Source organism: Microtus ochrogaster, linkage group LG9 (assembly GCF_000317375.1).
Source record: "Microtus ochrogaster isolate Prairie Vole_2 linkage group LG9, MicOch1.0, whole genome shotgun sequence".
NCBI lineage: Eukaryota > Metazoa > Chordata > Mammalia > Rodentia > Cricetidae > Microtus > Microtus ochrogaster.
This window is the reverse complement of record NC_022034.1, coordinates 14,353,029-14,368,254: the sequence shown is the minus strand read 5'-3', so window position 1 is coordinate 14,368,254 and position 15,226 is coordinate 14,353,029. Positions and strand designations below refer to the sequence as shown.

Here is a 15,226-nt window from a genome sequence, read left to right as displayed (position 1 = left end):
GCTTTAGAAGCAATTAGCATTTCCTTTATTAGTTAACAATCACAGACCTCAGTATTTCCTTATCAGCTAGGGCTGTCTCCAGACCTGAATTCCAGCATCCTAACTCCCCCTCACCTTGCCTGTTTGCTTTGTAACAGCTCCTGAGGACTAATAAAGTGGTACCTGGATCAGAAAGCTTGTCTGGCTATCATTTCTCTGTCCCCTCCGTTCCTCTTCCTCCTCCAGATTTATCGGGGACCCTCTGTTCGTGTCCCACTGGACAGGATAGTGCGTGGCACATGTCATGCAGTTTGGACTGCTTAGTAGAGAAGCTGCAGCCAGTTACCACAGCACTGTTTATGTCCCAAGTTACCATACCACACATTCTAAGTGGGAAGACTGTGGAGATGTCCCCATTGTCCTTACATCTCTGAGAACCCATCCTGTGAAATGATGGTGAGTTTAATCTGAGCTGGCACCAGTACAGAACCTCAGGAGCCATTAGACACTGGATGAGGTTCTGAAGCAGGACCCACCGACCTGGATGTAGTTCCAGCTTGAGTTCTATTGGCCCGGCAAGCACCATGGAGATAACTTAATATTGCATTACTGACCAAGTTTCTAATAGTCACCTGAATCAATGCAGAAATTTTAGTGTAAAGTTTGCATAGGATTCTCTTACACAATCAGATCTGGCACTGTCTGGCCTCCATTCACTCTTGGCAGACTTGACCAGAGCCACTTCCTCTTAAAGGAGAATGCTCTGGAAGTGTGCTACGGTCTCCACCATCTCTGTTACCTCCACTTACAGCATCATACAGACATCTGGCCCTTACCTCTTCCAACGTTTACACTCTAGCTCACTGAATGGTGGGGGAGAAATACATCGCCCAACAAACCATACATTTACAGAGCTCCAAAACAGCCAGAAGATCATGATGGTTGTTTTCAAATCCTTATGTACACGCTGATGTAATCAGCAAAAATCCTAGAATTGTTGTGAATTGTCTTGTGTTTGTGTGGACGTTAATATTGGGTAAAGGTGCTTGCATTTGTGCGCCCGTGCATGTGGAGACCAGAGGATGGCATCCAGTGTCTTCCTCAGTCGGGTTCTCAAGCTTGAGGTCATGTCCAGGTGCTTACAAAGGCAGGTGCTTCAGCAATTAAGTCATCATCCCTGTTCCTGGATTAAATTGTCTAACATTTATTCCATAGTGTAGAGGGCTTTTTTATTTTTTAAAATTAAATAAGGGGAAGGTGACATTTGACATGTCAATGGTGTTTCTTTTAAAATTAACTTTTTACATGTATCTATTGATTGTATGTTTATGGGGGTGGTGCGTACCACGGCATGCATATAGAGATTGGAGGAAAACTTGCAGGAATTAGTTTTCTCCTCCTACCGTGATGGATCCTGGGGACTGAACTCAGGATCAGACAACTTTACCTGCTGAAACATCTTGTTGGCTCACATGTCCATGGTCTGTGAATGCAGATGGCTATAAAAACATTTCCTGGACTCTACATTGAGAGTCAAGCAAATTTTCAGTTACATCAAGAGTTTTAAGTCATTGGGCAGTGGTGGCATATGCCTTTAATGCCAGCACTCAGGAGGCATAGGTTCAAGACTGATCTTGAAAATACTAATGCTCGTGCTCGCTTCGGCAGCACATCTACTAGAATTGGAAGGATACAGGGAAGATTAGTATGGCCCCTGCGCAAGGATGATACGCAAATTCGTGAAGCGTTCCATGTTAAAAAAGAAAGAAAGAAAGAAAGAAAGAAAGAAAGAAAGAAAGAAAGAAAGAAAGAAAGAAAGAAAATACTATGCTCAGCCAGACATGGTGGCACACGCCTTGAATCCCAGTGCTTGGGAGGCAGAGGCAGGTGGATCTCTGAGTTCAAGGCCAGCCTGGCATAGAGAGTGAGTTCCAGGACAATCAGAGCTCTGCAGAGAAAGCCTGTCTTGAAAGAAAAAGAAAGAAAGAAAGAAAAAAATACTAATATTAAATATTGGCAGCATATTCCAATAGCTAATGCAGAATAGTGATCGTTAATGACAGATTTTGGACTATACGAAGATCATCACATGCATTGTCCGGTTTTAGTCCACACAATTTCTTTACGAAACAAGAACTATGATTCTATTTTTATGGATGAAGAAGCTACTAGTTCAAAGATTATTGACACATACACAAGTTGATACAACAAATCAGATTATCTGTGGAACGGGTAAGTAAATGCCAAATCCACCAGTATCAGAGTGTGAGTCATACATTCATGATCTAACACAACAAACATAACCCATATATAAAACTATAGGGAATGGGAGAAAAGGCAACAGTGAAAGATGCTGTATCTATTGTGTGGTGCTGGCGACACCAGTCAAAGCCAGTCTTCTGCACGCATAGCAGGTTCCTGTCCACACCCCTGTCTCCCCTTCCCTTCAGTCCTTGGGTTTTTAGACAGGCTTGTTATGTGGGATCAGGCTGTTCTTGAACGTAAGATCCTCCTGCCTCTGCTTCTGCCTCCTGAGGTGTGGGATGATAGGTATGTACCACCATACACAGCTATAATGTCTCTTTGTAAATATATTTGGATGAAAGTCACGTGCTAAGAAAATGTCACATTATGATCCAGAGTCAGGCTAGACATCATGTATTAAATACAAAAAGTGAAGTGACACAAAACTAAAAGTTGAAGGATGGAAACATATTCATAAGAAGGAAAACCAAGGCTGTGGCCCTGTGAGATGGTTCAGCGAGTAAGGCTCCTGCCACTAAACCTGATGGCTTGAATTTGGTCCCTGGGACCCACATGGTAGGAGAGAAGTGATTCCCACTAGTGGGCTCTGACTTTCCCATGCACGCACATATGTGCACACACACACACACCTCACACCCCTAAATTCCCCAGAAAGGGAAGCTAGGATTTCTGTTCATTCTGTTGAAAGTTCTAATCAAAACAGCTTATATCATCTTAACCATTGCTAAGAATGTGGAGATGGTAAAACAGCAGCCACTGAGCCAAGATAATATTGCCAGAGTAAAGCAGAATCAATGGAATATTTTGGTTACTATTTCAAAGTGACTTCCTTCAGGTATAATGGCACATCCTATAATCTCAGCATCTGGGTGACAGAGGCAGGAGGATAAAGAGTTCTAGGCTAGCCTGGGTTACACAGGGAGTTTGGGGCCAGCCTAAGCTACATAAGACGCTCTAGTAAGAAGGAGGAGGAGGAAGAAGAGGAGAGGAGAGGAAGAAGGGGAGGAGGAAGAGGAGGAGGACAAGAAGAGGAGGAAAAGAAAGAAGAAAAGAAAAACAAGTAAGCTTCCCTCACAGAGAGTTATGAGAGCTGGATGGTCATAAAGCAGAATCAAGGTGAACACAGGTTATGAAATGCAGTCATTGAAACCAGCAAAAGTCAGGCAGACAAACAAGCACTGTTCATCCTACCTGGACGGGTGAGGCAGCCATGCTGGTTTGGGCCAGAGCTGGGAAACTCCACAGGACTGAGGGCTTTTTGTGCCAAAACCCGAAAGTTCTGGGCCAACTGTCAGGAAGATGGGACCCCTCTGGGAGACAGAAGGAAAGAACACAAGTTGGAAATCCTTGAAAAGTCATGAAAGAAGCTAGTTATGAAAACTAGAAGCAAAACTGTCAACACTTCCCCAACAGGAGATTTGGGTGAAGAAATAGTTTAGGAATAATAATGAGTCATTTTCCTGAATTAAAGGAAACTGAAAGATCTGAGGAGAGGAGGATTTGAGATTGCCAAGGAAAATGACATGTTTATTTTATTCATCCAAGACAGAGAGAAAATTCTGAAAGTATTCCAGATGAGAATGAAGCACCCACAAAAAAAGTGAGTATCGTGAGTGGCAGCGAAAGCAACACTGGGTACAGGAAGGCAGGGGATACGATTTTTAAAGTGACAAAAAAATAAATAAAAAACCTCAGAGCTTGTTACGCTAAACTTTCTGAAAAGACAAGGCTACAACAAAGACGCACTTTGGGGATGGGAGTGAGCTGGAGAGATCACTGCTCTCACAGAGGACCTGAGTTCCTTGCCCAGCAGCGGCGTCTGATAGCTTGCACTGTCTTGTAACTCAGCTAAGCTCAGGGGGTCTAATGCATCCTCCATAGGTATGTGCACACATGTGTGTATGGACATATGTAGACACATGTACACATAAACAAAAAATCAAGTAAATATATATGTGTGTGTATGTAGGTAGATAGATAGATAGATAGATAGATAGATAGATAGATAGATAGATAGATAGATAATTAAGATACACTTTATGTGATGGCATAAATATATTGAACTTACAGTGATCTGCCTGCCTTTGCTGCCTGAGTGCTGGGATTAAAGGCAGGCAGCACCACACCCAGCTATGATGAATAATTTTGATTGTTGGCTTGATAGTATTTAAAGTCCCTGAAAATAAAGCTCAGGGTGTGTTTCCAAACTGGTTTAATTGAAAAGGGAAGGCCCTCCCTAAATGTGAGCGATGGCAGCGTTCTTCTCTGTCTAGCTCCTACTGGGTGTTCAATGAAACCCACTGCCTCAGGCTCCTGGTGCCATGACTTCACCACCAGCGTGGGACTGACCTGTGATCATAAGCCAAAATAAGTCCTTTCAAGTTATTTTTGCTAGATATTTGGTGACAGCAAGAGAAAAAGCAACTAATCCACTTTAAGACAGAAGGACTTAGAACTTTGCCATATTTTAACAGGTCCCCAGACCTTACTAGTCCTCCAGACCTTAGCACAACTGATTCCATGATGGAAATACCATTCAGGTTCTATAATTCAGCATGTAGACAGCAACACCAGCCAAAACAAAAACCTAAGCCATCAAAGTCCATAGTTCCTGGAAAAGACTCTGAATGTACTAACGTTGCTCTTTGGCTTCTGTCTTTGTGCTTCTGGCTAACTGTTCTTGTTAACTGAAGTGTGTCAACCTGGAATGTGGTTTTTGTGCTTAAAAATGCACCCTGGGAAACACACCTATGGCTACACTGGGATCCCAAATGCCTAGTGTAATTGCTGTCCTATCACTGAAGACTTTGTGTTGTCTTAACCCAGCGTCAGGTGAGTCTTCATTGGTGGATACCACACAACAATATGAATCTCTCTCCGAACACATGCACTCTTGGGAAACGTCCTGTTCGAAAGGAAATAAATGCAGGAGAATACCAGAACACACACAGAAACTCAGGCCTTAGTGACACCTGTGTACTCTAAAGCAGTACTTCTCAGTATTCCTAATGCTGTGACCCTTTAATACAGTTCCTCATGTTGTGGTGACCCAATGAATAAATTTATTTCTGTTGCTACTTCAGAACTGTAATTTTGCTACTGTTATGGATCATGATATAAATGCCTCAAACACAGGATATCTGATATGCGACTCCTGTGCAAGGGTCCTTTGACCCACAAAGGGGTCTCAACCCACAGGTTGAGAATCACTACTCACTGTTCTGCTTGTGGCAGAAACAAGACGTGCATTCAGCAACTCAGAACCTAAGTTCTTACTATCAAATGCCCAGGCAAGAGGTGACTGAGGTGGTAAGAGATGAAAATACACTAGGGGCTGATAAGTTTATAGAGACATTAAGTAAGTGTAGGGCTTAAGAAACTAGTGGTAACCATATAAAATGCCAAATCAGAATCCTGTAAATATTTTCCAATTGAAGGAATACAAACACAAAATCTGTAGTTCCTCAACAAAACTCAGAAAAGAGAAATCAACAGAAAAATGAAAAACAGGATCTTATGAAGTACTAGTATGGATAATTGTAGAAGAATGAAAGTAGGGGGAAGAAAGTTATGTGGTAGCTGTTCTTGATCATCAGCTTTGACTACATCTGGAATGAACTACAACCCAGAAACAGGGGGCACAGCTGTAAGAGATTGGTTTTGCTTGCTTTGTAGTGGGCGAATCTACTTCTAGTCTGGACCTTTGAAGTAGGAAGACACACACCTTTGATACTGATTTCGAGGTACCTTTAATCTGGGTCACCCCTTCTGCTGGAAGCCTATATAAGGAAGGAAGCTTTTGCTATTTGCCTCCTTGCTAGCAAGTTCATCCCCTCATTAGAGCCTACTTCTTTGGATTCCAGACTATAGTGTAGAACAGCTGAGACATCCCAATCTGTGGATTGTGCGACTTCTGGATTTTTGAACTTTCCATTCATAGCCAAGTATTGTTGGACTGGTTGGACCATAACTTAGAAGTGATTCTAATAATTCTGATGTGTGAATATGTGTGTGTGTGTGTGTGTGTGCAATGTTACTCTAACAATCCCTGACTAATACAGATTCAAAACATAAAAGGTTCCTAAAAGTTGAATTAAAAAGCAAAAGCAAAACATCGCAAAGTGCCTATAGGAAAATGTTATGCAGAAAAACTGAAAGCAAATAGTTAAGATAGAAATATTACATCAAAATGAAGTAAAGCTAGTAAAAGCCTTTTTTTGTTGTTGTTGTTGCTTTTTGTTTTTTGAGACACGTTTCTCTGTAGCTTTTGGAGCCTGTCCTGGAACAACCTCTTGTAGACCAGGCTTACTTGAACTCACAGAGATCCGCCTGCCTCTGCCTCCCGAGTGCTGGGATTAAAGTTTTGCACCACCATTGCCTGGCTGGAAAGGACTTTTAATATGACAAAAATTATTCAGTGTTTTTCACCTTGAGTTTTCAAAGGAAGAAAGCATTAAAAGTAGAACGGAATCAAACACAATCTACTACCTAAAGCAATAGAGAGCAATAAGATGAAATCATGAGGTGAGGAATATAACCTGGCTAACATAGTTGAGGTGGCCATGGGGGCCAGGACGTGACTCAGACTAATAAAATGCAGATGTTTTAAAGCTGGCAAACGCCAATGAACAGGCCTATAACCAACCAACAAAACAAAAATGCATACTCTACTTAAACAAGTGTGAAACTTGCACAAGTTTCTCAGAAGAACCTTCAAGTGAGTTCTGGCTTCATCTCACTAACTGCAACCTTAGCTTTAGCTGCGCCCGCCTGAGAAAACCTTATAACTAAATCCTCTTCAAGGTTGGCCTCCCACTCTCTGAGATCTGCCTGCCTCTGCCCTGTGAGTGCTGGGGTTAAAGGCGTGTTCCACCATGCCTAATTTAAAGCATTTTTATTTAGTAACCCAGAGAGAGAGACAGATAAGCTCTTACAGAAATGTAGCGCTTTAATTACAAAGATGTTTAGTGTTTTCCGACCATTATTCTTCAGCATGGAGATATAAAATTAGTATCTACTTGGACTGTACAGTTTTTGGATGTTTGATTTTAAAAACTGCTCTCTTAAAGGCCAATGATAGCTTAGTAGGGAAAGATGTTTGCTATCAATCCTGGCAACATAAGTTTTGTATGTGTGGTCAAAGGGGAGTACTCATGCCTCCACAGGTGCACTTACATGTCTACACACACACACACACACACACACACACACACGCACGTATACACACACATGTATACACACACACGTACACACACATGTATACACACACATGTATACACACACACTGTCGGGGTCCGATGCTAGCCCAGACCCTCAAGTATTTCTCTTGACCCCAACATAAACTATCCCTTCCTGGAACGGAGTGGAGGCGCGGGAATAAAGACACAACTCACATGGCTTTATCGGAAGGGAGATTTTTAGTGGTCCCTCATGAAGTCCTGAGTACACAGAGTGCACATCCTGAAGAGTTTCTTTAGTTTATTCTCCTAACGTTCTTTATACCAAAACTTAACCAAGGGGAAAATACATTAGCATTCTGTTTCCTAGGTAACCAGGTGAATGGCTTTCAGTCAAGTCCACAACTACCTGTCTGCTGTGTATGCTAGCTGCCGTGTAGGTTTGAATCAGCATCTCTATCAGGCATCCTCCAAATTCCAAAGAAGGGAGCAAAACCACATCCTGACCTTTTGTTAGGGTAGTGACAGCCTGTCTGGAAGTTAACATGACTTCTCAAGTGTGGCCTATGGCTTGATAGCTTGGTTGCCATACCATATAGAAATATGGGCCTACAACATACACACACACACACACACACATACATATACACAAACATACACACATGCACACACATATACATACATATACATGCATACACACACACTAAATATTACAAAAGAAAAGAGATTAAAATAAGTAAAAACTGCTCTTTGAGTTGCTGATTTTAGTTTTCATTAATAGAAAGTTGCTCAATGACTTTTGGCTTGGGCTTGGATTTAGGACAAAATTTCTCACAATTTCTGAGCTGCCTCTAAACATACGTTTGTCACTTTGATGTCTGTCATTATCAGCATTGATCATTATAAAGTATAGTGGAATTTAATTTGTATTATAGTAAATAGAACTTGCCTGAAGATCAGAGAGTAAAACAGCCTCACTGGTCAGCCTTACAGACTAGGCAGTGGTAACAAATACCTTTAATCCTAGTAGCCACACTAGTTGCCATAAAAACAAGGCTGATGTGGGATTCCCCTTTGTATGCTGCGAATATGTTTTATTACCATTGGTTAATAAAGAAGCTACTTTGCGCTTATTGCAGTGCAGAATAGAGCAAGGTGGGAATTCCAAGCAGAGATAGAGGAGAAAAAAAGTGGAGTCAGAGAGATGCTATGTAGCCACAGGAGAAAGACACTCGTGGGAGCCTGACGGAACCTTGCTGGTAAGCCATGAGGTCATGGTGATGCACAGATTAATAGAGATGGGTTAAAGTAAGATAGAAGAGCTAGCTAGCAATATGCCAAAGTGATTGGCCAAGCTGTGTTTCAATTAATACAATTGCTGTGTGATTATTTCGGGTCTGAGCAGCAGGGAAACGAACAAATAGCCTCTGCCTACATTGGGCACTGCATGCCTTTAATCCCAGCCCTAGATAGGACTATAGAATGGGAGGAGACAGCTCTCAGGATCAGTCTCATTCTGAGATTCCTGGAGGCAGGATCGCCATTTTGAACTGAGGTTGAGATAACAGCCAAAAAAGCTGGCTGTTTTGCTTTTCTGATCTTCAGGTTGAACCCCAATTTTTGACTCTGAGTTTTTATTAATTATACTTCATTAAAGCCTTGATGAACTCTGAGAGATGTTGAAGATTAAAAATATTTAATCTTTGCAGTATTAAATATTCAACTATGACTTCACTGTAAGCATTACAGCTCAGATGGAAAGGGATTCTAGCAGTCAGGAGCCAAGGAATACCAAAGGTCACAGTAAGTGTAACAACTTACAGCCCTGCTCCAGGGAAAGGTTTCCCCAATGTAACAGCTTGAGAGGATTTTCCCAGTGAAATCGTTACAGTTCTGCTCCCATCCCTCACCCCCCAGAGTGTAACAACTCTGCTCTGCTAGGGGAAGGCTTCTTCAGGGAAAGCCTTATAGCCCTGCTTTCAGCGGCTCCACCCAGGCTCTGATATGGGATGTCCTTTTGTATATGTGTTACTTTGGTTAGTTAATGAATAAAGTTTCTTTGGCTTATAGCAGGACAAAATTATAGTCAGGCTGTAAGCTATATATAAAGAGAATAAGCAGAGTCAAAGAGAAGCCATGTAGCTGCCAAAGGAGGCGAAAGAGACACTTTACCTAGTAAGCCATAACCTCGTGGTGGTACACAGATTAATAGCAATGGGTTAATTTAAGATGTAAGAATTAGTTGATAAGAAGCCTGTGCTAATAGGCCAGACTGTTATAATTAAGACAGTTTCTGTGTGATTATTCAGGTCTGAGTGGCCTGGAAATGAAAGAGCAGCCTCCACTTACAGGCTCCCTCTCTGCTCTGGCAAAAGCAGGCCCTCACCCAACCCTCATTTACCAGATTTATTGAGAGTGAAGAGTCCAGGAGAGTGTCTGGGAGGGAAGAATGAATCCAGGAGAATGGCTGCCTCTGCCAGGGTGGAGGAAGGCAGCAGCAAACTGAACAGCTGCAGGGCTTATATAGAGGGATTCTTAGGGGTGAAGTTTTTCCAGGGATGAGATTTTCAGCTGGTTAGATCTCAGTCCCTTGAGCTCAGATATTGACTAGATCTCATCCTCAGGGATTGGTTAGTTTTCTGCTCTGGGATTGGTTCATTTTCCTGCTCAGGGATTGGTTGGTTTTCTGCTTAGTTGGTCAGAGACAGGTTTGGCTCTGGTTTCAGGGCCAAAGTGCGTTTCTTTCAAAGGTCCCTTTTAGCTTTTTGGCTCTAATTTCAAGGCCAGGGCATATTTCTTTCACTGGCCCTGACTCTAGGGCCAGGGTGAGTTTCTTTGGCTGGCCCTTTTATCCTATATTAACTCTGTATGGGAAAAAATGAGCTCATCCGTGTCACCAATGTACACACTTCCTTTAGTAAATATTAAAATTATGTATGTCAAAATTGTTTAAAATAAATGATTCCTGTTTAGTAAATGTTTCATTTGCTTGCCTCTTTTACATACCTGTGCTATCCAGTTCACATAAAAAGTTCTTAGGAAAAAAAGGAGCCATAAGCTAAAAAAAAATAAAGATGATTTATGTTAACTATGCTTCATTATATTTATATTAAGTGCTATATTAACATTTTACCTTCAATGCTCCAGAAGGAGGAACTGGATCCCATAGGACTACAGCGTACAGACACTTAAAATCTGCCATGTAAGTGCTGAGAACTGAACTTGGGTCTTTGGAAAGAGTGCTCTAACCCACTGAGCCATCTCTCCAGCCCACTGAGCCATCTCTAAGCCCAGTTGGCAGTGAACTTTTAGAGCAGCCGTGAGACTGGTTTTACTGTTGCTCCTTGATGCCTATGGCACTACCTTTACGGGAGCATTTTATGCCAGGGCACCTGAAGAGCACCTGTGCTGGCTGGACTTCTTGTGCAGTATTTTCTCTTTTGCTCAGGTTGAGGTAACTGTCCTTGGGGTCTCCTGGAGTGCAGGGGGGAAATGAGCGGACTCCCTTTTCATCCTGACCTGAGCTGTAGCCCTCTGAGGTCCCACGTGGTTCTCCCCTGGTCAGATTCTAAGTTTTGACTTTTGCCCTCTTTCGCTTAGGAGCTTGTCAGAGCCCAAAGGTCAAGTTTGCCTGGAATGAAAAAACCCTCCCAAGGCAAACGCCATTTCAGGGTCTCCGGTTCCTCTCCATGTCTTCAGCCTTTATCTTGCTATCTTGCACTCAGTTCTTTCAGAGCCTACCAGACTTTTTTTTTCCCTTCCCCAGCATCTGTTGTTTCCATCAGTGAGGCTGCTCTGATTGCAGGAAGCTTATTAAAAATTTGCATTCTGGTTCTGTCAAGTCCACTTCCTGGACTCTTGTTTCTGGAAGCTTCCATGCATGGTTTCTCACTACCATTGTGGGGACATTTGCTCAAGGCAAAGAGCACCTGTGTGGGCCTGGGCTGCCTCAAGAATCAAAACAGCCCCAAACAACAACAACAAACAATCCAAACATGGCTTTTTCAGTGAGCGTTCTTTAACCATATTTGCAACAGACTTTTTGCCAGACACCTTCATGGGTCTGTCAGTTGCTTTCCTCCGTTGTTGCAGCTGACTGGCAGATGACCAATCCAACACCAACTGAAAATCATTTCTTTGCATGAGGTTTTTCACATTGCCCAGGTATTAGGAATTGCACCACACATTTGCTTTTGAGGTGATTGTGGTTACATAGTCACAGGGCAGCATTTCCCCTCTCCCCACTGTTTCCAGTGTTGACACAGACCCGTTTCCTCACCTGTCCCCTCCCCACCTATGGGCATTTCGGTGTTTCCTGCTCCCTGTAGACTTCAGCCATTTTGTTGCTGATGCTACTCTGTACTTTTTATCCTTAAAGAGCTTAAGATAGACTGTCCATGCTTGTCAGGCAGGTGCGTAACTTTGAAATCATTTGGACTACTAACTACACCCTATGTCAACAATATTGGCTTTTGCTTATTGTTTTGTTTTTCAGACAGGATCTTATGTAGTTTAGATTGTCTTTGAATGTGATATGTGATTGAGGTTGGCCTTGAACTTGGGATGTTTGAATGCTAGGGTTTCTGTGATGTGTAACGACATGTAATTTTTTTCAGTGTCGGAGATCAAACCTAAGGCTTTGCACATCCTAGAATTACAAGTGTAATTAAATTAAATCTTGTAATTAAAATGACAAGAATTACAATTAATTACCTTACTTACAGGCATCCTTCCCTCTTTGTGCAAAGGTCACTGACCGATGTTAGAACCGGTACTGTCCTCAGGCCTGCTGCTCCTCTGCTGTTTCCATCTGTGGTACCTTTGATCCTGCTGCTGTGACCTAGGATACCTTGATGGACACTCAGGAATCAAGTCCTCTATTTCCTGTTCCCCCTTAGGTGTTATTTTACAGTGGCCTCTTGGTGAAGGGTGTTTAGTAATCTCTGGCCATTCACACCCCCACATGACTTCTGCCCTCATTCTTGTTGCCCTCATAGGGACTATTTTTACTAACTTTAAGGGAGCTCCTAGACCTCTGTCTAGATACCTAGCTACCAGGCTACCTCCTGCCACCTCACCATTCTTAGAACTTGCCTCTCTCTTTCTTCTTTTTTCTCGAGACAGGGTTTCTCTGTGTAGCCCTGGCTGTCCTGAAACTTGTTTTGTAGACCAGGCTGGTCTCAAACTCAGAGATCAGCCTGCCTCTGCCTCGTGAGTGCCGGGGTTAAAGGTGTGTGCCACCGATGCCCAACAAATCACACCATTCTAAGCCTCTGCTTTATTTACCTGCAAAACTTAATGTTTTGTTGTTCTAAACTAATCAGAAGGCAGGAAAAGTCTATGGTTTCCAGCCTGCTGCTATCCTGCAGAGGTCAGATTACCCCAGATTTTGGGAGCAGGTGCCTGGGACCAAATCTCTCCTAGTCAAGGCTATGTAATCCTCCCCAGACTTATGACAAGCTGGAATCCATTTTCTCCATCTGTCACAATTTGATTCTAACTTTAAGTTGGCCTAAGAACTCTGTCAGCAACACCAGCACATGTATATGGAATCCTAGGGAGCCGTGGGAGGAAGTTTTATTTTCCTGAGCTTTGTGGCAGAAAAAGTTGAATTTACCTATGTAAACAAAAATAGCATCCTTTCTCAATGAAGAACAATTTACTCTCAAGAGGAAAATTCAAATGGCTTTCAAAAATAAAAAAGTTTGGCAACTGTCTTCACTGCGTTTAGCCTGCCGATTTTGGAAAGCGTTGGGTTCTTAGCCTCAGAGTGTTGCACACATGAGCTGCTTTCATGCGGCTGTGATGGAGTACAGTAGATGGAGCAGAGAGGCAGTGATAGCATCCGTGCGTACCTCACTCTCCAAGAGCCCTGGAGTTCAAGAGCAAGGTGCTACAGGGCTGGATCTGTGAAGGCTTGAGGATGCCTTTTTCCTCTCTGACTTCACCAAGGTCTTGCCCTTGTGGGCCTCTGCATCCTCATCTCTTTTGGCACCCATCAGATTGGCTTAGGATCCACCCTATTGGCCTCGTTGTAATCGAGCTACCCCAGTAAAGGCATTATACCTCCAAGTACAGACAGAATTTTTAACAATCAAAATTTGGGGCCAGCTTAGTTTCCACGTGTTATCCGCAGTTTGCTTTCTATTCATTTGTACCTAGTAGTTTTTGCTTATAGTTTTTTACTTCTAGGTCTAGTCTAAGCGTCTTTTGTGGTTAGAATGTATAAATTTCAATGTTAATCCCCTACATGCATTTCTACAGACTCAAGTGTGTCCTATTGCAGTCCAGCCCACCACCCGACCTGTTCACCTCTCTAAACTCTACCTGAATCCACTACATACCAACTCCTAATTTGCCCCTCACCCTACCACCCAGTAACCTCAGTCTGTCTATACGGATCAGCATGTATGCTCTTCTGTGACTGGCTTACTTTACTTAGCAGGTTTTCTTTGTTTTATTTTGCTGTGGGTGTATCAGAAGTCCCTTTCATTTTTAGGACTAAATAGTTTTTTTATTCTATAGATACACCCTTTTTCTTTGTTTGTTTGTTTAGTGTTTTTTGTTTTTTTTTTTTGAGACAGTACATGTGTTGCTTTCACTGGTTGATGAATAAAGCTGCTTTGGCCAACGACTTGGCAGAGTAAAGCCAGGTGGGAAATCTGAACAGAATAGAGAGAGAAGATGCGGTGTCAAGGAGACCCATGTAGCTGCCGAAGGAGAAAGATGCCTCAAATTCCAGCACGGCATGATCAGAGACCTTTTGCAGGGTCAGTTATGAAAAACAAAAACAACCAACCAAACATGAGCAACAGCAGCTAGCTAAGGGAAGAGGCACATAGAAACACTCAGGTGGGCAAATGCTATGTTGTCAGCTAACAGGGATAGTGAGCGGCACGTGTGGGGTAACAAGGCCTTCGCACCCCTATAAATTAGGATGTATCTGAAGGGCAATGGAGAAGCAGCACAGGGATTTATCTAAATGAGAGATGTGTCTAAAACAGAGCCTCCTGGCTACTGTCGAGATCATGCCAGGTACACGGAGACAGCAGGATCGTCAGGCATGGCCTGTGAACACTGGAAGTAGTGTGCACTTGAGATAGCAGGTGAAAAAAAATTGGAAGCTTCCTGTCACTATTTTTACCTTCTAACAGCCAGTGCCAACAGCATATCTGTGAATGAAGCAGGTACAGACCCTAAAACGCCAGGGAGGAACTTGCTTTGTATTTCATAGGGCTCTGGACTAAGGAAACACTTTAAAGCTGCCCATTTTCTCTTTTTTCCTTTTGCTTGCATCTGGGGAGAGCTATGGCAAGCGGCTTTCAACAAGGGTGGTCAGGGTGGCCATACGTATGGGAACACCCCTCGTTGGTAAAACTTCAAAAGAAGCAGGACAGCGGTTCACCAGTAGCACTTCTCGATCCTAAAATCTGTGTCCATCCTCTGCACTGATAATCTGGGGCAAAAATTCCTTGAGAATAACCCACTTCCTAAAAAAAATATGGGTTGCGTTTCCGCGTCCAAACGGGACGTTCTGGGTTTCTTCCCGCCTCGGAGATGCTCAGGCCCCGATGCTCAAGCCCGCATTTGCCTGCACGATTGCGGCATGCACGCGTCCCATGCCAGCTTTTGTGTGGAGCGTTTGCTCCCCGCTCCTGGGACGCTCGGGGACACGCTGCCGACGAGGAATTCTCCCGGGGCTTCTCCTGCAAGTCAATACCCACGAAAGTTGTCAAAGGCACTTGCCCCCGGCCTCCAGGGCCGACGCCATCCCACTGGGGGACGGCCGTGGAGACACTGGCGTT

The 15,226-nt window shown here is 43.1% G+C and overlaps 1 non-coding gene across 1 annotated transcript; it reads left to right on the top strand.

Moving 5' to 3' along the window:
* Window positions 1–1,631: 1,631 nt before the first annotated feature.
* LOC113457899 lies at window positions 1,632–1,738 on the top strand. Its single transcript, XR_003378376.1, has one exon. It is a non-coding gene; the product is annotated as a U6 spliceosomal RNA (small nuclear RNA).
* The last annotated feature ends 13,488 nt before the right edge of the window (window positions 1,739–15,226 follow it).